The sequence below is a fragment of the Oncorhynchus gorbuscha genome, unplaced genomic scaffold (assembly GCF_021184085.1).
Source record: "Oncorhynchus gorbuscha isolate QuinsamMale2020 ecotype Even-year unplaced genomic scaffold, OgorEven_v1.0 Un_scaffold_1482, whole genome shotgun sequence".
Taxonomy (NCBI): Eukaryota; Metazoa; Chordata; class Actinopteri; order Salmoniformes; family Salmonidae; genus Oncorhynchus; species Oncorhynchus gorbuscha.
This window is the reverse complement of record NW_025746248.1, coordinates 119929-139811: the sequence shown is the minus strand read 5'-3', so window position 1 is coordinate 139811 and position 19883 is coordinate 119929. Positions and strand designations below refer to the sequence as shown.

General features: G+C 43.7%; 30 non-coding genes across 30 annotated transcripts; all 30 read right to left on the bottom strand.

The window, feature by feature from the left end:
* Positions 1-385: 385 nt before the first annotated feature.
* On the bottom strand, positions 386-458 carry trnak-cuu. Its single transcript has one exon. It is a non-coding gene; the product is annotated as a tRNA-Lys (tRNA).
* Positions 459-883: 425 nt separating this feature from the next.
* Positions 884-956, bottom strand: trnak-cuu. Its single transcript has one exon. It is a non-coding gene; the product is annotated as a tRNA-Lys (tRNA).
* Positions 957-1877: 921 nt separating this feature from the next.
* Positions 1878-1950, bottom strand: trnak-cuu. The gene has a single exon. It is a non-coding gene; the product is annotated as a tRNA-Lys (tRNA).
* A 423-nt stretch (positions 1951-2373) lies between these two features.
* trnak-cuu lies at positions 2374-2446 on the bottom strand. The gene has a single exon. It is a non-coding gene; the product is annotated as a tRNA-Lys (tRNA).
* Positions 2447-2869: 423 nt separating this feature from the next.
* On the bottom strand, positions 2870-2942 carry trnak-cuu. Its single transcript has one exon. It is a non-coding gene; the product is annotated as a tRNA-Lys (tRNA).
* A 920-nt stretch (positions 2943-3862) lies between these two features.
* Positions 3863-3935, bottom strand: trnak-cuu. The gene has a single exon. It is a non-coding gene; the product is annotated as a tRNA-Lys (tRNA).
* A 922-nt stretch (positions 3936-4857) lies between these two features.
* trnak-cuu lies at positions 4858-4930 on the bottom strand. Its single transcript has one exon. It is a non-coding gene; the product is annotated as a tRNA-Lys (tRNA).
* Positions 4931-5355: 425 nt separating this feature from the next.
* Positions 5356-5428, bottom strand: trnak-cuu. Its single transcript has one exon. It is a non-coding gene; the product is annotated as a tRNA-Lys (tRNA).
* A 421-nt stretch (positions 5429-5849) lies between these two features.
* On the bottom strand, positions 5850-5922 carry trnak-cuu. The gene has a single exon. It is a non-coding gene; the product is annotated as a tRNA-Lys (tRNA).
* Positions 5923-6347: 425 nt separating this feature from the next.
* trnak-cuu lies at positions 6348-6420 on the bottom strand. The gene has a single exon. It is a non-coding gene; the product is annotated as a tRNA-Lys (tRNA).
* A 423-nt stretch (positions 6421-6843) lies between these two features.
* On the bottom strand, positions 6844-6916 carry trnak-cuu. The gene has a single exon. It is a non-coding gene; the product is annotated as a tRNA-Lys (tRNA).
* Positions 6917-7339: 423 nt separating this feature from the next.
* trnak-cuu lies at positions 7340-7412 on the bottom strand. Its single transcript has one exon. It is a non-coding gene; the product is annotated as a tRNA-Lys (tRNA).
* A 426-nt stretch (positions 7413-7838) lies between these two features.
* trnak-cuu lies at positions 7839-7911 on the bottom strand. The gene has a single exon. It is a non-coding gene; the product is annotated as a tRNA-Lys (tRNA).
* A 921-nt stretch (positions 7912-8832) lies between these two features.
* On the bottom strand, positions 8833-8905 carry trnak-cuu. Its single transcript has one exon. It is a non-coding gene; the product is annotated as a tRNA-Lys (tRNA).
* A 424-nt stretch (positions 8906-9329) lies between these two features.
* Positions 9330-9402, bottom strand: trnak-cuu. The gene has a single exon. It is a non-coding gene; the product is annotated as a tRNA-Lys (tRNA).
* Positions 9403-9827: 425 nt separating this feature from the next.
* Positions 9828-9900, bottom strand: trnak-cuu. Its single transcript has one exon. It is a non-coding gene; the product is annotated as a tRNA-Lys (tRNA).
* Positions 9901-11317: 1417 nt separating this feature from the next.
* Positions 11318-11390, bottom strand: trnak-cuu. The gene has a single exon. It is a non-coding gene; the product is annotated as a tRNA-Lys (tRNA).
* A 424-nt stretch (positions 11391-11814) lies between these two features.
* Positions 11815-11887, bottom strand: trnak-cuu. The gene has a single exon. It is a non-coding gene; the product is annotated as a tRNA-Lys (tRNA).
* Positions 11888-13305: 1418 nt separating this feature from the next.
* On the bottom strand, positions 13306-13378 carry trnak-cuu. Its single transcript has one exon. It is a non-coding gene; the product is annotated as a tRNA-Lys (tRNA).
* Positions 13379-13800: 422 nt separating this feature from the next.
* Positions 13801-13873, bottom strand: trnak-cuu. Its single transcript has one exon. It is a non-coding gene; the product is annotated as a tRNA-Lys (tRNA).
* Positions 13874-14298: 425 nt separating this feature from the next.
* Positions 14299-14371, bottom strand: trnak-cuu. The gene has a single exon. It is a non-coding gene; the product is annotated as a tRNA-Lys (tRNA).
* A 920-nt stretch (positions 14372-15291) lies between these two features.
* On the bottom strand, positions 15292-15364 carry trnak-cuu. The gene has a single exon. It is a non-coding gene; the product is annotated as a tRNA-Lys (tRNA).
* Positions 15365-15788: 424 nt separating this feature from the next.
* Positions 15789-15861, bottom strand: trnak-cuu. Its single transcript has one exon. It is a non-coding gene; the product is annotated as a tRNA-Lys (tRNA).
* Positions 15862-16285: 424 nt separating this feature from the next.
* On the bottom strand, positions 16286-16358 carry trnak-cuu. The gene has a single exon. It is a non-coding gene; the product is annotated as a tRNA-Lys (tRNA).
* Positions 16359-16781: 423 nt separating this feature from the next.
* trnak-cuu lies at positions 16782-16854 on the bottom strand. Its single transcript has one exon. It is a non-coding gene; the product is annotated as a tRNA-Lys (tRNA).
* Positions 16855-17278: 424 nt separating this feature from the next.
* Positions 17279-17351, bottom strand: trnak-cuu. The gene has a single exon. It is a non-coding gene; the product is annotated as a tRNA-Lys (tRNA).
* Positions 17352-17775: 424 nt separating this feature from the next.
* On the bottom strand, positions 17776-17848 carry trnak-cuu. Its single transcript has one exon. It is a non-coding gene; the product is annotated as a tRNA-Lys (tRNA).
* A 424-nt stretch (positions 17849-18272) lies between these two features.
* On the bottom strand, positions 18273-18345 carry trnak-cuu. Its single transcript has one exon. It is a non-coding gene; the product is annotated as a tRNA-Lys (tRNA).
* Positions 18346-19264: 919 nt separating this feature from the next.
* trnak-cuu lies at positions 19265-19337 on the bottom strand. The gene has a single exon. It is a non-coding gene; the product is annotated as a tRNA-Lys (tRNA).
* Positions 19338-19761: 424 nt separating this feature from the next.
* On the bottom strand, positions 19762-19834 carry trnak-cuu. The gene has a single exon. It is a non-coding gene; the product is annotated as a tRNA-Lys (tRNA).
* Between the last annotated feature and the right edge of the window lie 49 nt (positions 19835-19883).

Genomic DNA, 19883 nt, shown 5'->3' with positions numbered 1-19883 from the left:
CGAACCCAAGACCCTGAGATTAAGAGTCTCATGCTTGTTGATGGATCCTGTGGTGCAATCTGTTAGCGTGTTGTACTTATACAGCAGTATACACTAATTCGATGCGAAGGTTATGAGTTCAAGCCCCACCAGGAGCAAGTATTCTTCTTGAAGCCTCTGCCTGTCTATTTCTATTCCGGAAAATGATAATTTATTCAATCCATTTAGGAGTACAATTCATCGGTAATAGGTATGTCATTGAGATGACAGGTCAGAGTGCAGGCAGAGATAGAATACAAATTCATAGCCTTCTGTATCACCAGCAATGCAGGGTGGCAAGCCTGCTCGAAATTCCAAGAGGATGGTTGTTTGCGAAGTGAGTTGGTGTTTTGGCAGAGAAAATAAACACCCAACGTGGGGCTCGAACCCACGACCCTGAGATTAAGAGTCTCATGCTCTACCGACTGAGCTAGCCAGGTACCTCAATAGTGAGTTTGACTTGGTTCGAATATCGTACATCCCAGTTTCTGCAAAATATGGTGATCAGTGAGTGTTGTTGATGGATCCTGTGGTGCAATCTGTTCGCGTGTTGTACTTATACAGCAGTATACAGCAATTAGAGGACAAGGTTATGAGTTCAAGCCCCACCAGGAGCAAGTATTCTTCTTGAAGCCTCTGCCTGTCTATTTCTATTCTGGAAAATGATAATTTATTCAATCCATTTAGGAGTACAATTCATCGGTAATAGGTATGTCATTGAGATGACAGGTCAGAGTGCAGGCAGAGATAGAATACAAATTCATAGCCTGCTGTATCACCAGCAAAGCAGGGTGTCAAGCCTGCTCGAAATTCCAAGAGGATGGTTGTTTGCGAATTGAGTTGGTGCTTCGGCAGAGAAAATAATCACCTAACGTGGGGCTCGAACCCACGACCCTGAGATTAAGAGTCTCATGCTCTACCGACTGAGCTAGCCAGGTACCTCAATAGTGAGTTTGACTTGGTTCGAATATCGTACATCCCAGTTTCTGCAAAATATGGTGATCAGTGAGTGTTGTTGATGGATCCTGTGGTGCAATCTGTTAGCGTGTTGTACTTATACAGCAGTATACACTAATTCGATGCGAAGGTTATGAGTTCAAGCCCCACCAGGAGCAAGTATTCTTCTTGAAGCCTCTGCCTGTCTATTTCTATTCCGGAAAATGATAATTTATTCAATCCATTTAGGAGTACAATTCATCGGTAATAGGGATGTCATTGAGATGACAGGTCAGAGTGCAGGCAGAGATAGAATACAAATTCATAGCCTTCTGTATCACCAGCAATGCAGGGTGGCAAGCCTGCTCGAAATTCCAAGAGGATGGTTGTTTGCGAAGTGAGTTGGTGCTTTGGCAGAGAAAATAATCACCCAACGTGGGGCTCGAACCCAAGACCCTGAGATTAAGAGTCTCATGCTCTACCGACTGAGCTAGCCAGGTAACCATTAGTGATTTTGACTTGGTTCGAATATCGTACATCCCAGTTTCTGCAAAATATGGTGATCAGTGAGTGTTGTTGATGGATCCTGTGGTGCAATCTGTTAGCGTGTTGTACTTATACAGCAGTATACACTAATTCGATGCGAAGGTTATGAGTTCAAGCCCCACCAGGAGCAAGTATTCTTCTTGAAGCCTCTGCCTGTCTATTTCTATTCCGGAAAATGATAATTTATTCAATCCATTTAGGAGTACAATTCATCGGTAATAGGGATGTCATTGAGATGACAGGTCAGAGTGCAGGCAGAGATAGAATACAAATTCATAGCCTTCTGTATCACCAGCAATGCAGGGTGGCAAGCCTGCTCGAAATTCCAAGAGGATGGTTGTTTGCGAAGTGAGTTGGTGCTTGGCAGAGAAAATAATCACCTAACGTGGGGCTCGAACCCACGACCCTGAGATTAAGAGTCTCATGCTCTACCGACTGAGCTAGCCAGGTAACTCAATAGTGATTTGACTTGGTTCGAATATCGTACATCCCAGTTTCTGCAAAATATGGTGATCAGTGAGTGTTGTTGATGGATCCTGTGGTGCAATCTGTTAGCGTGTTGTACTTATACAGCAGTATACACTAATTCGATGCGAAGGTTATGAGTTCAAGCCCCACCAGGAGCAAGTATTCTTCTTGAAGCCTCTGCCTGTCTATTTCTATTCCGGAAAATGATAATTTATTCAATCCATTTAGGAGTACAATTCATCGGTAATAGGATGTCATTGAGATGACAGGTCAGAGTGCAGGCAGAGATAGAATACAAATTCATAGCCTTCTGTATCACCAGCAATGCAGGGTGGCAAGCCTGCTCGAAATTCCAAGAGGATGGTTGTTTGCGAAGTGAGTTGGTGCTTTGGCAGAGAAAATAAACACCCAACGTGGGGCTCGAACCCACGACCCTGAGATTAAGAGTCTCATGCTCTACCGACTGAGCTAGCCAGGTAACCATAGTGATTTTGACTTGGTTCGAATATCGTACATCCCAGTTTCTGCAAAATATGGTGATCAGTGAGTGTTGTTGATGGATCCTGTGGTGCAATCTGTTAGCGTGTTGTACTTATACAGCAGTATACACTAATTCGATGCGAAGGTTATGAGTTCAAGCCCCACCAGGAGCAAGTATTCTTCTTGAAGCCTCTGCCTGTCTATTTCTATTCCGGAAAATGATAATTTATTCAATCCATTTAGGAGTACAATTCATCGGTAATAGGTATGTCATTGAGATGACAGGTCAGAGTGCAGGCAGAGATAGAATACAAATTCATAGCCTTCTGTATCACCAGCAATGCAGGGTGGCAAGCCTGCTCGAAATTCCAAGAGGATGGTTGTTTGCGAAGTGAGTTGGTGCTTTGGCAGAGAAAATAATCACCTAACGTGGGGCTCGAACCCACGACCCTGAGATTAAGAGTCTCATGCTCTACCGACTGAGCTAGCCAGGTAACCATTAGTGATTTTGACTTGGTTCGAATATCGTACATCCCAGTTTCTGCAAAATATGGTGATCAGTGAGTGTTGTTGATGGATCCTGTGGTGCAATCTGTTAGCGTGTTGTACTTATACAGCAGTATACACTAATTCGATGCGAAGGTTATGAGTTCAAGCCCCACCAGGAGCAAGTATTCTTCTTGAAGCCTCTGCCTGTCTATTTCTATTCCGGAAAATGATAATTTATTCAATCCATTTAGGAGTACAATTCATCGGTAATAGGGATGTCATTGAGATGACAGGTCAGAGTGCAGGCAGAGATAGAATACAAATTCATAGCCTTCTGTATCACCAGCAATGCAGGGTGGCAAGCCTGCTCGAAATTCCAAGAGGATGGTTGTTTGCGAAGTGAGTTGGTGCTTTGGCAGAGAAAAAAACACCCAACGTGGGGCTCGAACCCAAGACCCTGAGATTAAGAGTCTCATGCTCTACCGACTGAGCTAGCCAGGTAACCATTAGTGATTTTGACTTGGTTCGAATATCGTACATCCCAGTTTCTGCAAAATATGGTGATCAGTGAGTGTTGTTGATGGATCCTGTGGTGCAATCTGTTAGCGTGTTGTACTTATACAGCAGTATACACTAATTCGATGCGAAGGTTATGAGTTCAAGCCCCACCAGGAGCAAGTATTCTTCTTGAAGCCTCTGCCTGTCTATTTCTATTCCGGAAAATGATAATTTATTCAATCCATTTAGGAGTACAATTCATCGGTAATAGGTATGTCATTGAGATGACAGGTCAGAGTGCAGGCAGAGATAGAATACAAATTCATAGCCTTCTGTATCACCAGCAATGCAGGGTGGCAAGCCTGCTCGAAATTCCAAGAGGATGGTTGTTTGCGAAGTGAGTTGGTGTTTTGGCAGAGAAAATAAACACCCAACGTGGGGCTCGAACCCACGACCCTGAGATTAAGAGTCTCATGCTCTACCGACTGAGCTAGCCAGGTACCTCAATAGTGAGTTTGACTTGGTTCGAATATCGTACATCCCAGTTTCTGCAAAATATGGTGATCAGTGAGTGTTGTTGATGGATCCTGTGGTGCAATCTGTTAGCGTGTTGTACTTATACAGCAGTATACACTAATTCGATGCGAAGGTTATGAGTTCAAGCCCCACCAGGAGCAAGTATTCTTCTTGAAGCCTCTGCCTGTCTATTTCTATTCCGGAAAATGATAATTTATTCAATCCATTTAGGAGTACAATTCATCGGTAATAGGGATGTCATTGAGATGACAGGTCAGAGTGCAGGCAGAGATAGAATACAAATTCATAGCCTTCTGTATCACCAGCAATGCAGGGTGGCAAGCCTGCTCGAAATTCCAAGAGGATGGTTGTTTGCGAAGTGAGTTGGTGCTTTGGCAGAGAAAATAAACACCCAACGTGGGGCTCGAACCCAAGACCCTGAGATTAAGAGTCTCATGCTCTACCGACTGAGCTAGCCAGGTAACCATTAGTGATTTTGACTTGGTTCGAATATCGTACATCCCAGTTTCTGCAAAATATGGTGATCAGTGAGTGTTGTTGATGGATCCTGTGGTGCAATCTGTTAGCGTGTTGTACTTATACAGCAGTATACACTAATTCGATGCGAAGGTTATGAGTTCAAGCCCCACCAGGAGCAAGTATTCTTCTTGAAGCCTCTGCCTGTCTATTTCTATTCCGGAAAATGATAATTTATTCAATCCATTTAGGAGTACAATTCATCGGTAATAGGTATGTCATTGAGATGACAGGTCAGAGTGCAGGCAGAGATAGAATACAAATTCATAGCCTTCTGTATCACCAGCAATGCAGGGTGGCAAGCCTGCTCGAAATTCCAAGAGGATGGTTGTTTGCGAAGTGAGTTGGTGCTTCGGCAGAGAAAATAATCACCTAACGTGGGGCTCGAACCCACGACCCTGAGATTAAGAGTCTCATGCTCTACCGACTGAGCTAGCCAGGTAACTCAATAGTGAGTTTGACTTGGTTCGAATATCGTACATCCCAGTTTCTGCAAAATATGGTGATCAGTGAGTGTTGTTGATGGATCCTGTGGTGCAATCTGTTAGCGTGTTGTACTTATACAGCAGTATACACTAATTCGATGCGAAGGTTATGAGTTCAAGCCCCACCAGGAGCAAGTATTCTTCTTGAAGCCTCTGCCTGTCTATTTCTATTCCGGAAAATGATAATTTATTCAATCCATTTAGGAGTACAATTCATCGGTAATAGGTATGTCATTGAGATGACAGGTCAGAGTGCAGGCAGAGATAGAATACAAATTCATAGCCTTCTGTATCACCAGCAATGCAGGGTGGCAAGCCTGCTCGAAATTCCAAGAGGATGGTTGTTTGCGAAGTGAGTTGGTGTTTTGGCAGAGAAAATAATCACCTAACGTGGGGCTCGAACCCACGACCCTGAGATTAAGAGTCTCATGCTCTACCGACTGAGCTAGCCAGGTCCAGTAGTGATTTGACTTGGTTCGAATATCGTACATCCCAGTTTCTGCAAAATATGGTGATCAGTGAGTGTTGTTGATGGATCCTGTGGTGCAATCTGTTAGCGTGTTGTACTTATACAGCAGTATACACTAATTCGATGCGAAGGTTATGAGTTCAAGCCCCACCAGGAGCAAGTATTCTTCTTGAAGCCTCTGCCTGTCTATTTCTATTCCGGAAAATGATAATTTATTCAATCCATTTAGGAGTACAATTCATCGGTAATAGGTATGTCATTGAGATGACAGGTCAGAGTGCAGGCAGAGATAGAATACAAATTCATAGCCTTCTGTATCACCAGCAATGCAGGGTGGCAAGCCTGCTCGAAATTCCAAGAGGATGGTTGTTTGCGAAGTGAGTTGGTGCTTTGGCAGAGAAAATAAACACCCAACGTGGGGCTCGAACCCACGACCCTGAGATTAAGAGTCTCATGCTCTACCGACTGAGCTAGCCAGGTAACTCAATAGTGATTTTGACTTGGTTCGAATATCGTACATCCCAGTTTCTGCAAAATATGGTGATCAGTGAGTGTTGTTGATGGATCCTGTGGTGCAATCTGTTAGCGTGTTGTACTTATACAGCAGTATACACTAATTCGATGCGAAGGTTATGAGTTCAAGCCCCACCAGGAGCAAGTATTCTTCTTGAAGCCTCTGCCTGTCTATTTCTATTCCGGAAAATGATAATTTATTCAATCCATTTAGGAGTACAATTCATCGGTAATAGGTATGTCATTGAGATGACAGGTCAGAGTGCAGGCAGAGATAGAATACAAATTCATAGCCTTCTGTATCACCAGCAATGCAGGGTGGCAAGCCTGCTCGAAATTCCAAGAGGATGGTTGTTTGCGAAGTGAGTTGGTGCTTTGGCAGAGAAAATAATCACCCAACGTGGGGCTCGAACCCACGACCCTGAGATTAAGAGTCTCATGCTCTACCGACTGAGCTAGCCAGGTAACCATAGTGATTTTGACTTGGTTCGAATATCGTACATCCCAGTTTCTGCAAAATATGGTGATCAGTGAGTGTTGTTGATGGATCCTGTGGTGCAATCTGTTAGCGTGTTGTACTTATACAGCAGTATACACTAATTCGATGCGAAGGTTATGAGTTCAAGCCCCACCAGGAGCAAGTATTCTTCTTGAAGCCTCTGCCTGTCTATTTCTATTCCGGAAAATGATAATTTATTCAATCCATTTAGGAGTACAATTCATCGGTAATAGGTATGTCATTGAGATGACAGGTCAGAGTGCAGGCAGAGATAGAATACAAATTCATAGCCTTCTGTATCACCAGCAATGCAGGGTGGCAAGCCTGCTCGAAATTCCAAGAGGATGGTTGTTTGCGAAGTGAGTTGGTGCTTTGGCAGAGAAAATAAACACCCAACGTGGGGCTCGAACCCACGACCCTGAGATTAAGAGTCTCATGCTCTACCGACTGAGCTAGCCAGGTAACCATTAGTGATTTTGACTTGGTTCGAATATCGTACATCCCAGTTTCTGCAAAATATGGTGATCAGTGAGTGTTGTTGATGGATCCTGTGGTGCAATCTGTTAGCGTGTTGTACTTATACAGCAGTATACACTAATTCGATGCGAAGGTTATGAGTTCAAGCCCCACCAGGAGCAAGTATTCTTCTTGAAGCCTCTGCCTGTCTATTTCTATTCCGGAAAATGATAATTTATTCAATCCATTTAGGAGTACAATTCATCGGTAATAGGGATGTCATTGAGATGACAGGTCAGAGTGCAGGCAGAGATAGAATACAAATTCATAGCCTTCTGTATCACCAGCAATGCAGGGTGGCAAGCCTGCTCGAAATTCCAAGAGGATGGTTGTTTGCGAAGTGAGTTGGTGCTTGGCAGAGAAAATAATCACCTAACGTGGGGCTCGAACCCACGACCCTGAGATTAAGAGTCTCATGCTCTACCGACTGAGCTAGCCAGGTACCTCAATAGTGAGTTTGACTTGGTTCGAATATCGTACATCCCAGTTTCTGCAAAATATGGTGATCAGTGAGTGTTGTTGATGGATCCTGTGGTGCAATCTGTTAGCGTGTTGTACTTATACAGCAGTATACACTAATTCGATGCGAAGGTTATGAGTTCAAGCCCCACCAGGAGCAAGTATTCTTCTTGAAGCCTCTGCCTGTCTATTTCTATTCCGGAAAATGATAATTTATTCAATCCATTTAGGAGTACAATTCATCGGTAATAGGTATGTCATTGAGATGACAGGTCAGAGTGCAGGCAGAGATAGAATACAAAATTCATAGCCTTCTGTATCACCAGCAATGCAGGGTGGCAAGCCTGCTCGAAATTCCAAGAGGATGGTTGTTTGCGAAGTGAGTTGGTGTTTTGGCAGAGAAAATAAACACCCAACGTGGGGCTCGAACCCACGACCCTGAGATTAAGAGTCTCATGCTCTACCGACTGAGCTAGCCAGGTAACCAGTAGTGATTGTGACTTGGTTCGAATATCGTACATCCCAGTTTCTGCAAAATATGGTGATCAGTGAGTGTTGTTGATGGATCCTGTGGTGCAATCTGTTAGCGTGTTGTACTTATACAGCAGTATACACTAATTCGATGCGAAGGTTATGAGTTCAAGCCCCACCAGGAGCAAGTATTCTTCTTGAAGCCTCTGCCTGTCTATTTCTATTCCGGAAAATGATAATTTATTCAATCCATTTAGGAGTACAATTCATCGGTAATAGGGATGTCATTGAGATGACAGGTCAGAGTGCAGGCAGAGATAGAATACAAATTCATAGCCTTCTGTATCACCAGCAATGCAGGGTGGCAAGCCTGCTCGAAATTCCAAGAGGATGGTTGTTTGCGAAGTGAGTTGGTGCTTTGGCAGAGAAAATAAACACCCAACGTGGGGCTCGAACCCAAGACCCTGAGATTAAGAGTCTCATGCTCTACCGACTGAGCTAGCCAGGTAACCATTAGTGATTTTGACTTGGTTCGAATATCGTACATCCCAGTTTCTGCAAAATATGGTGATCAGTGAGTGTTGTTGATGGATCCTGTGGTGCAATCTGTTAGCGTGTTGTACTTATACAGCAGTATACACTAATTCGATGCGAAGGTTATGAGTTCAAGCCCCACCAGGAGCAAGTATTCTTCTTGAAGCCTCTGCCTGTCTATTTCTATTCCGGAAAATGATAATTTATTCAATCCATTTAGGAGTACAATTCATCGGTAATAGGTATGTCATTGAGATGACAGGTCAGAGTGCAGGCAGAGATAGAATACAAATTCATAGCCTTCTGTATCACCAGCAATGCAGGGTGGCAAGCCTGCTCGAAATTCCAAGAGGATGGTTGTTTGCGAAGTGAGTTGGTGCTTTGGCAGAGAAAATAAACACCCAACGTGGGGCTCGAACCCACGACCCTGAGATTAAGAGTCTCATGCTCTACCGACTGAGCTAGCCAGGTAACCATTAGTGATTTTGACTTGGTTCGAATATCGTACATCCCAGTTTCTGCAAAATATGGTGATCAGTGAGTGTTGTTGATGGATCCTGTGGTGCAATCTGTTAGCGTGTTGTACTTATACAGCAGTATACACTAATTCGATGCGAAGGTTATGAGTTCAAGCCCCACCAGGAGCAAGTATTCTTCTTGAAGCCTCTGCCTGTCTATTTCTATTCCGGAAAATGATAATTTATTCAATCCATTTAGGAGTACAATTCATCGGTAATAGGTATGTCATTGAGATGACAGGTCAGAGTGCAGGCAGAGATAGAATACAAATTCATAGCCTTCTGTATCACCAGCAATGCAGGGTGGCAAGCCTGCTCGAAATTCCAAGAGGATGGTTGTTTGCGAAGTGAGTTGGTGTTTTGGCAGAGAAAATAATCACCTAACGTGGGGCTCGAACCCACGACCCTGAGATTAAGAGTCTCATGCTCTACCGACTGAGCTAGCCAGGTACCTCAATAGTGAGTTTGACTTGGTTCGAATATCGTACATCCCAGTTTCTGCAAAATATGGTGATCAGTGAGTGTTGTTGATGGATCCTGTGGTGCAATCTGTTAGCGTGTTGTACTTATACAGCAGTATACACTAATTCGATGCGAAGGTTATGAGTTCAAGCCCCACCAGGAGCAAGTATTCTTCTTGAAGCCTCTGCCTGTCTATTTCTATTCCGGAAAATGATAATTTATTCAATCCATTTAGGAGTACAATTCATCGGTAATAGGGATGTCATTGAGATGACAGGTCAGAGTGCAGGCAGAGATAGAATACAAATTCATAGCCTTCTGTATCACCAGCAATGCAGGGTGGCAAGCCTGCTCGAAATTCCAAGAGGATGGTTGTTTGCGAAGTGAGTTGGTGTTTTGGCAGAGAAAATAAACACCCAACGTGGGGCTCGAACCCACGACCCTGAGATTAAGAGTCTCATGCTCTACCGACTGAGCTAGCCAGGTAACCATAGTGATTTTGACTTGGTTCGAATATCGTACATCCCAGTTTCTGCAAAATATGGTGATCAGTGAGTGTTGTTGATGGATCCTGTGGTGCAATCTGTTAGCGTGTTGTACTTATACAGCAGTATACACTAATTCGATGCGAAGGTTATGAGTTCAAGCCCCACCAGGAGCAAGTATTCTTCTTGAAGCCTCTGCCTGTCTATTTCTATTCCGGAAAATGATAATTTATTCAATCCATTTAGGAGTACAATTCATCGGTAATAGGTATGTCATTGAGATGACAGGTCAGAGTGCAGGCAGAGATAGAATACAAATTCATAGCCTTCTGTATCACCAGCAATGCAGGGTGGCAAGCCTGCTCGAAATTCCAAGAGGATGGTTGTTTGCGAAGTGAGTTGGTGCTTTGGCAGAGAAAATAATCACCCAACGTGGGGCTCGAACCCAAGACCCTGAGATTAAGAGTCTCATGCTCTACCGACTGAGCTAGCCAGGTAACCATTAGTGATTTGACTTGGTTTCGAATATCGTACATCCCAGTTTCTGCAAAATATGGTGATCAGTGAGTGTTGTTGATGGATCCTGTGGTGCAATCTGTTAGCGTGTTGTACTTATACAGCAGTATACACTAATTCGATGCGAAGGTTATGAGTTCAAGCCCCACCAGGAGCAAGTATTCTTCTTGAAGCCTCTGCCTGTCTATTTCTATTCCGGAAAATGATAATTTATTCAATCCATTTAGGAGTACAATTCATCGGTAATAGGTATGTCATTGAGATGACAGGTCAGAGTGCAGGCAGAGATAGAATACAAATTCATAGCCTTCTGTATCACCAGCAATGCAGGGTGGCAAGCCTGCTCGAAATTCCAAGAGGATGGTTGTTTGCGAAGTGAGTTGGTGTTTTGGCAGAGAAAATAATCACCAACGTGGGGCTCGAACCCACGACCCTGAGATTAAGAGTCTCATGCTCTACCGACTGAGCTAGCCAGGTACCTCAATAGTGAGTTTGACTTGGTTCGAATATCGTACATCCCAGTTTCTGCAAAATATGGTGATCAGTGAGTGTTGTTGATGGATCCTGTGGTGCAATCTGTTAGCGTGTTGTACTTATACAGCAGTATACACTAATTCGATGCGAAGGTTATGAGTTCAAGCCCCACCAGGAGCAAGTATTCTTCTTGAAGCCTCTGCCTGTCTATTTCTATTCCGGAAAATGATAATTTATTCAATCCATTTAGGAGTACAATTCATCGGTAATAGGGATGTCATTGAGATGACAGGTCAGAGTGCAGGCAGAGATAGAATACAAATTCATAGCCTTCTGTATCACCAGCAATGCAGGGTGGCAAGCCTGCTCGAAATTCCAAGAGGATGGTTGTTTGCGAAGTGAGTTGGTGCTTTGGCAGAGAAAATAAACACCCAACGTGGGGCTCGAACCCACGACCCTGAGATTAAGAGTCTCATGCTCTACCGACTGAGCTAGCCAGGTAACCAATAGTGATTTTGACTTGGTTCGAATATCGTACATCCCAGTTTCTGCAAAATATGGTGATCAGTGAGTGTTGTTGATGGATCCTGTGGTGCAATCTGTTAGCGTGTTGTACTTATACAGCAGTATACACTAATTCGATGCGAAGGTTATGAGTTCAAGCCCCACCAGGAGCAAGTATTCTTCTTGAAGCCTCTGCCTGTCTATTTCTATTCCGGAAAATGATAATTTATTCAATCCATTTAGGAGTACAATTCATCGGTAATAGGGATGTCATTGAGATGACAGGTCAGAGTGCAGGCAGAGATAGAATACAAATTCATAGCCTTCTGTATCACCAGCAATGCAGGGTGGCAAGCCTGCTCGAAATTCCAAGAGGATGGTTGTTTGCGAAGTGAGTTGGTGCTTTGGCAGAGAAAATAATCACCTAACGTGGGGCTCGAACCCACGACCCTGAGATTAAGAGTCTCATGCTCTACCGACTGAGCTAGCCAGGTAACTCAATAGTGATTTGACTTGGTTCGAATATCGTACATCCCAGTTTCTGCAAAATATGGTGATCAGTGAGTGTTGTTGATGGATCCTGTGGTGCAATCTGTTAGCGTGTTGTACTTATACAGCAGTATACACTAATTCGATGCGAAGGTTATGAGTTCAAGCCCCACCAGGAGCAAGTATTCTTCTTGAAGCCTCTGCCTGTCTATTTCTATTCCGGAAAATGATAATTTATTCAATCCATTTAGGAGTACAATTCATCGGTAATAGGTATGTCATTGAGATGACAGGTCAGAGTGCAGGCAGAGATAGAATACAAATTCATAGCCTTCTGTATCACCAGCAATGCAGGGTGGCAAGCCTGCTCGAAATTCCAAGAGGATGGTTGTTTGCGAAGTGAGTTGGTGTTTTGGCAGAGAAAATAATCACCAACGTGGGGCTCGAACCCACGACCCTGAGATTAAGAGTCTCATGCTCTACCGACTGAGCTAGCCAGGTACCTCAATAGTGAGTTTGACTTGGTTCGAATATCGTACATCCCAGTTTCTGCAAAATATGGTGATCAGTGAGTGTTGTTGATGGATCCTGTGGTGCAATCTGTTAGCGTGTTGTACTTATACAGCAGTATACACTAATTCGATGCGAAGGTTATGAGTTCAAGCCCCACCAGGAGCAAGTATTCTTCTTGAAGCCTCTGCCTGTCTATTTCTATTCCGGAAAATGATAATTTATTCAATCCATTTAGGAGTACAATTCATCGGTAATAGGGATGTCATTGAGATGACAGGTCAGAGTGCAGGCAGAGATAGAATACAAATTCATAGCCTTCTGTATCACCAGCAATGCAGGGTGGCAAGCCTGCTCGAAATTCCAAGAGGATGGTTGTTTGCGAAGTGAGTTGGTGCTTTGGCAGAGAAAATAAACACCCAACGTGGGGCTCGAACCCAAGACCCTGAGATTAAGAGTCTCATGCTCTACCGACTGAGCTAGCCAGGTAACCATTAGTGATTTTGACTTGGTTCGAATATCGTACATCCCAGTTTCTGCAAAATATGGTGATCAGTGAGTGTTGTTGATGGATCCTGTGGTGCAATCTGTTAGCGTGTTGTACTTATACAGCAGTATACACTAATTCGATGCGAAGGTTATGAGTTCAAGCCCCACCAGGAGCAAGTATTCTTCTTGAAGCCTCTGCCTGTCTATTTCTATTCCGGAAAATGATAATTTATTCAATCCATTTAGGAGTACAATTCATCGGTAATAGGTATGTCATTGAGATGACAGGTCAGAGTGCAGGCAGAGATAGAATACAAATTCATAGCCTTCTGTATCACCAGCAATGCAGGGTGGCAAGCCTGCTCGAAATTCCAAGAGGATGGTTGTTTGCGAAGTGAGTTGGTGTTTTGGCAGAGAAAATAAACACCCAACGTGGGGCTCGAACCCACGACCCTGAGATTAAGAGTCTCATGCTCTACCGACTGAGCTAGCCAGGTAACCATTAGTGACTTTGACTTGGTTCGAATATCGTACATCAGTTTCTGCAAAATATGGTGATCAGTGAGTGTTGTTGATGGATCCTGTGGTGCAATCTGTTAGCGTGTTGTACTTATACAGCAGTATACACTAATTCGATGCGAAGGTTATGAGTTCAAGCCCCACCAGGAGCAAGTATTCTTCTTGAAGCCTCTGCCTGTCTATTTCTATTCCGGAAAATGATAATTTATTCAATCCATTTAGGAGTACAATTCATCGGTAATAGGTATGTCATTGAGATGACAGGTCAGAGTGCAGGCAGAGATAGAATACAAATTCATAGCCTTCTGTATCACCAGCAAAGCAGGGTGTCAAGCCTGCTCGAAATTCCAAGAGGATGGTTGTTTGCGAAGTGAGTTGGTGCTTCGGCAGAGAAAATAATCACCTAACGTGGGGCTCGAACCCACGACCCTGAGATTAAGAGTCTCATGCTCTACCGACTGAGCTAGCCAGGTACCTCAATAGTGAGTTTGACTTGGTTCGAATATCGTACATCCCAGTTTCTGCAAAATATGGTGATCAGTGAGTGTTGTTGATGGATCCTGTGGTGCAATCTGTTAGCGTGTTGTACTTATACAGCAGTATACACTAATTCGATGCGAAGGTTATGAGTTCAAGCCCCACCAGGAGCAAGTATTCTTCTTGAAGCCTCTGCCTGTCTATTTCTATTCCGGAAAATGATAATTTATTCAATCCATTTAGGAGTACAATTCATCGGTAATAGGTATGTCATTGAGATGACAGGTCAGAGTGCAGGCAGAGATAGAATACAAATTCATAGCCTTCTGTATCACCAGCAATGCAGGGTGGCAAGCCTGCTCGAAATTCCAAGAGGATGGTTGTTTGCGAAGTGAGTTGGTGTTTTGGCAGAGAAAATAATCACCTAACGTGGGGCTCGAACCCACGACCCTGAGATTAAGAGTCTCATGCTCTACCGACTGAGCTAGCCAGGTAACCAGTAGTGATTGTGACTTGGTTCGAATATCGTACATCCCAGTTTCTGCAAAATATGGTGATCAGTGAGTGTTGTTGATGGATCCTGTGGTGCAATCTGTTAGCGTGTTGTACTTATACAGCAGTATACACTAATTCGATGCGAAGGTTATGAGTTCAAGCCCCACCAGGAGCAAGTATTCTTCTTGAAGCCTCTGCCTGTCTATTTCTATTCCGGAAAATGATAATTTATTCAATCCATTTAGGAGTACAATTCATCGGTAATAGGGATGTCATTGAGATGACAGGTCAGAGTGCAGGCAGAGATAGAATACAAATTCATAGCCTTCTGTATCACCAGCAATGCAGGGTGGCAAGCCTGCTCGAAATTCCAAGAGGATGGTTGTTTGCGAAGTGAGTTGGTGCTTTGGCAGAGAAAATAAACACCAACGTGGGGCTCGAACCCAAGACCCTGAGATTAAGAGTCTCATGCTCTACCGACTGAGCTAGCCAGGTAACCATTAGTGATTTTGACTTGGTTCGAATATCGTACATCCCAGTTTCTGCAAAATATGGTGATCAGTGAGTGTTGTTGATGGATCCTGTGGTGCAATCTGTTAGCGTGTTGTACTTATACAGCAGTATACACTAATTCGATGCGAAGGTTATGAGTTCAAGCCCCACCAGGAGCAAGTATTCTTCTTGAAGCCTCTGCCTGTCTATTTCTATTCCGGAAAATGATAATTTATTCAATCCATTTAGGAGTACAATTCATCGGTAATAGGTATGTCATTGAGATGACAGGTCAGAGTGCAGGCAGAGATAGAATACAAATTCATAGCCTTCTGTATCACCAGCAATGCAGGGTGGCAAGCCTGCTCGAAATTCCAAGAGGATGGTTGTTTGCGAAGTGAGTTGGTGTTTTGGCAGAGAAAATAAACACCCAACGTGGGGCTCGAACCCACGACCCTGAGATTAAGAGTCTCATGCTCTACCGACTGAGCTAGCCAGGTACCTCAATAGTGAGTTTGACTTGGTTCGAATATCGTACATCCCAGTTTCTGCAAAATATGGTGATCAGTGAGTGTTGTTGATGGATCCTGTGGTGCAATCTGTTAGCGTGTTGTACTTATACAGCAGTATACAGCAATTAGAGGACAAGGTTATGAGTTCAAGCCCCACCAGGAGCAAGTATTCTTCTTGAAGCCTCTGCCTGTCTATTTCTATTCCGGAAAATGATAATTTATTCAATCCATTTAGGAGTACAATTCATCGGTAATAGGTATGTCATTGAGATGACAGGTCAGAGTGCAGGCAGAGATAGAATACAAATTCATAGCCTCTGTATCACCAGCAAAGCAGGGTGGCAAGCCTGCTCGAAATTCCAAGAGGATGGTTGTTTGCGAAGTGAGTTGGTGCTTCGGCAGAGAAAATAATCACCTAACGTGGGGCTCGAACCCACGACCCTGAGATTAAGAGTCTCATGCTCTACCGACTGAGCTAGCCAGGTACCTCAATAGTGAGTTTGACTTGGTTCGAATATCGTACATCCCAGTTTCTGCAAAATATGGTGATCAGTGAGTGTTGTTGATGGATCCTGTGGTGCAATCTGTTAGCGTGTTGTACTTATACAGCAGTATACACTAATTCGATGCGAAGGTTATGAGTTCAAGCCCCACCAGGAGCAAGTATTCTTCTTGAAGCCTCTGCCTGTCTATTTCTATTCCGGAAAATGATAATTTATTCAATCCATTTAGGAGTACAATTCATCGGTAATAGGGATGTCATTGAGATGACAGGTCAGAGTGCAGGCAGAGATAGAATACAAATTCATAGCCTTCTGTATCACCAGCAATGCAGGGTGGCAAGCCTGCTCGAAATTCCAAGAGGATGGTTGTTTGCGAAGTGAGTTGGTGCTTGGCAGAGAAAATAATCACCTAACGTGGGGCTCGAACCCACGACCCTGAGATTAAGAGTCTCATGCTCTACCGACTGAGCTAGCCAGGTACCTCAATAGTGAGTTTGACTTGGTTCGAATATCGTACATCCCAGTCTGCAAAATATGGTGATCAGTGAGTGTTGTTGATGGATCCTGTGGTGCAATCTGTTAGCGTGTTGTACTTATACAGCAGTATACACTAATTCGATGCGAAGGTTATGAGTTCAAGCCCCACCAGGAGCAAGTATTCTTCTTGAAGCCTCTGCCTGTCTATTTCTATTCCGGAAAATGATAATTTATTCAATCCATTTAGGAGTACAATTCATCGGTAATAGGTATGTCATTGAGATGACAGGTCAGAGTGCAGGCAGAGATAGAATACAAATTCATAGCCTTCTGTATCACCAGCAATGCAGGGTGGCAAGCCTGCTCGAAATTCCAAGAGGATGGTTGTTTGCGAAGTGAGTTGGTGCTTTGGCAGAGAAAATAATCACCTAACGTGGGGCTCGAACCCACGACCCTGAGATTAAGAGTCTCATGCTCTACCGACTGAGCTAGCCAGGTAACTCAATAGTGATTTGACTTGGTTCGAATATCGTACATCCCAGTTTCTGCAAAATATGGTGATCAGTGAGTGTTGTTGATGGATCCTGTGGTGCAATCTGTTAGCGTGTTGTACTTATACAGCAGTATACACTAATTCGATGCGAAGGTTATGAGTTCAAGCCCCACCAGGAGCAAGTATTCTTCTTGAAGCCTCTGCCTGTCTATTTCTATTCCGGAAAATGATAATTTATTCAATCCATTTAGGAGTACAATTCATCGGTAATAGGGATGTCATTGAGATGACAGGTCAGAGTGCAGGCAGAGATAGAATACAAATTCATAGCCTTCTGTATCACCAGCAATGCAGGGTGGCAAGCCTGCTCGAAATTCCAAGAGGATGGTTGTTTGCGAAGTGAGTTGGTGCTTTGGCAGAGAAAATAAACACCCAACGTGGGGCTCGAACCCACGACCCTGAGATTAAGAGTCTCATGCTCTACCGACTGAGCTAGCCAGGTAACCATTAGTGATTATGACTTGGTTCGAATATCGTACATCCCAGTTTCTGCAAAATATGGTGATCAGTGAGTGTTGTTGATGGATCCTGTGGTGCAATCTGTTAGCGTGTTGTACTTATACAGCAGTATACACTAATTCGATGCGAAGGTTATGAGTTCAAGCCCCACCAGGAGCAAGTATTCTTCTTGAAGCCTCTGCCTGTCTATTTCTATTCCGGAAAATGATAATTTATTCAATCCATTTAGGAGTACAATTCATCGGTAATAGGTATGTCATTGAGATGACAGGTCAGAGTGCAGGCAGAGATAGAATACAAATTCATAGCCTTCTGTATCACCAGCAAAGCAGGGTGTCAAGCCTGCTCGAAATTCCAAGAGGATGGTTGTTTGCGAATTGAGTTGGTGCTTCGGCAGAGAAAATAATCACCTAACGTGGGGCTCGAACCCACGACCCTGAGATTAAGAGTCTCATGCTCTACCGACTGAGCTAGCCAGGTACCTCAATAGTGAGTTTGACTTGGTTCGAATATCGTACATCCCAGTTTCTGCAAAATATGGTGATCAGTGAGTGTTGTTGATGGATCCTGTGGTGCAATCTGTTAGCGTGTTGTACTTATACAGCAGTATACACTAATTCGATGCGAAGGTTATGAGTTCAAGCCCCACCAGGAGCAAGTATTCTTCTTGAAGCCTCTGCCTGTCTATTTCTATTCCGGAAAATGATAATTTATTCAATCCATTTAGGAGTACAATTCATCGGTAATAGGTATGTCATTGAGATGACAGGTCAGAGTGCAGGCAGAGATAGAATACAAATTCATAGCCTTCTGTATCACCAGCAATGCAGGGTGGCAAGCCTGCTCGAAATTCCAAGAGGATGGTTGTTTGCGAAGTGAGTTGGTGTTTTGGCAGAGAAAATAACACCCAACGTGGGGCTCGAACCCACGACCCTGAGATTAAGAGTCTCATGCTCTACCGACTGAGCTAGCCAGGTAACCAGTAGTGATTTGACTTGGTTCGAATATCGTACATCCCAGTTTCTGCAAAATATGGTGATCAGTGAGTGTTGTTGATGGATCCTGTGGTGCAATCTGTTAGCGTGTTGTACTTATACAGCAGTATACACTAATTCGATGCGAAGGTTATGAGTTCAAGCCCCACCAGGAGCAAGTATTCTTCTTGAAGCCTCTGCCTGTCTATTTCTATTCCGGAAAATGATAATTTATTCAATCCATTTAGGAGTACAATTCATCGGTAATAGGGATGTCATTGAGATGACAGGTCAGAGTGCAGGCAGAGATAGAATACAAATTCATAGCCTTCTGTATCACCAGCAATGCAGGGTGGCAAGCCTGCTCGAAATTCCAAGAGGATGGTTGTTTGCGAAGTGAGTTGGTGCTTTGGCAGAGAAAATAATCACCCAACGTGGGGCTCGAACCCAAGACCCTGAGATTAAGAGTCTCATGCTCTACCGACTGAGCTAGCCAGGTAACCATTAGTGACTTTGACTTGGTTCGAATATCGTACATCCCAGTTTCTGCAAAATATGGTGATCAGTGAGTGTTGTTGATGGATCCTGTGGTGCAATCTGTTAGCGTGTTGTACTTATACAGCAGTATACACTAATTCGATGCGAAGGTTATGAGTTCAAGCCCCACCAGGAGCAAGTATTCTTCTTGAAGCCTCTGCCTGTCTATTTCTATTCCGGAAAATGATAATTTATTCAATCCATTTAGGAGTACAATTCATCGGTAATAGGTATGTCATTGAGATGACAGGTCAGAGTGCAGGCAGAGATAGAATACAAATTCATAGCCTTCTGTATCACCAGCAATGCAGGGTGGCAAGCCTGCTCGAAATTCCAAGAGGATGGTTGTTTGCGAAGTGAGTTGGTGCTTGGCAGAGAAAATAATCACCTAACGTGGGGCTCGAACCCACGACCCTGAGATTAAGAGTCTCATGCTCTACCGACTGAGCTAGCCAGGTAACTCATTAGTGATTTGACTTGGTTCGAATATCGTACATCCCAGTTTCTGCAAAATATGGTGATCAGTGAGTGTTGTTGATGGATCCTGTGGTGCAATCTGTTAGCGTGTTGTACTTATACAGCAGTATACACTAATTCGATGCGAAGGTTATGAGTTCAAGCCCCACCAGGAGCAAGTATTCTTCTTGAAGCCTCTGCCTGTCTATTTCTATTCCGGAAAATGATAATTTATTCAATCCATTTAGGAGTACAATTCATCGGTAATAGGTATGTCATTGAGATGACAGGTCAGAGTGCAGGCAGAGATAGAATACAAATTCATAGCCTTCTGTATCACCAGCAATGCAGGGTGGCAAGCCTGCTCGAAATTCCAAGAGGATGGTTGTTTGCGAAGTGAGTTGGTGTTTTGGCAGAGAAAATAATCACCCAACGTGGGGCTCGAACCCACGACCCTGAGATTAAGAGTCTCATGCTCTACCGACTGAGCTAGCCAGGTAACCAATAGTGATTTGACTTGGTTCGAATATCGTACATCCCAGTTTCTG